Genomic DNA, 739 nt, shown 5'->3' with positions numbered 1-739 from the left:
ACAATCTTAATTTATATCTTATGCTGATGTAGTTCTCAGAACTGATCTTTGAAAACTGACTTCACATGTAGGTCCCAGTGTCTATCAGCTTCAGTTAACATGCAACTGCTTTAAGAAAGCCCTCCTTATTGCACATTGGTTGAAAGCGAAAACAATCTTTCCCTTCTTTAGATACTCTTTGTACTTTATGATTCTTTTGTGAAAATTTTCACTTTCCCATGTGAGTTACAGCTAATTCTGTTCATGCTTTACCTGTTTAACAATTTTGAAAAAAGTGAAGATAAGCTGTTTTCTGAATTACCTTTGTAATGTAGCCTTTTGTTGTTTGTTGTTGGTTTTTTAATTCTTCATTTTATTGTGATTTTAACAAAAGTTTACAGGAAAGTTGGATTTTCATTCATTCATTGTTGCACATTTCCCTCCTTCCCCCTTCTGTACCCCTCAGTTAATTTTTTTATTTATAATTTTTTTCATTTTTTTCTTGAACATTTTCTTCGCTCCCTCTCCTCTGCCCTCTCCCTTTTCTGACCCCACTCAGAATGCACCCCTTGTTTCAGATTGTTGTCATATGTATAATGCCTAATTAGATATTCCTTTTGGACAGTTCTTTCCCTCATCTATTCTACAGGAGTTCGTTTTCTATCCATTCTTTCTCCATTCTCTGCCCACCCAATCCTCATCTGCCCTATGTTATAAAGTATTTGTCATTCTGTGACTGAAATATTTCACTCAGCATAAT

Source organism: Elephantulus edwardii, unplaced genomic scaffold (assembly GCF_000299155.1).
Source record: "Elephantulus edwardii isolate Elephantulus edwardi_28Jun2011 unplaced genomic scaffold, EleEdw1.0 scaffold00057, whole genome shotgun sequence".
In the NCBI taxonomy this organism is placed as follows: Eukaryota; Metazoa; Chordata; class Mammalia; order Macroscelidea; family Macroscelididae; genus Elephantulus; species Elephantulus edwardii.
The sequence above is the reverse complement of the archived record's forward strand: the minus strand, read 5'-3'. Positions refer to the sequence as shown.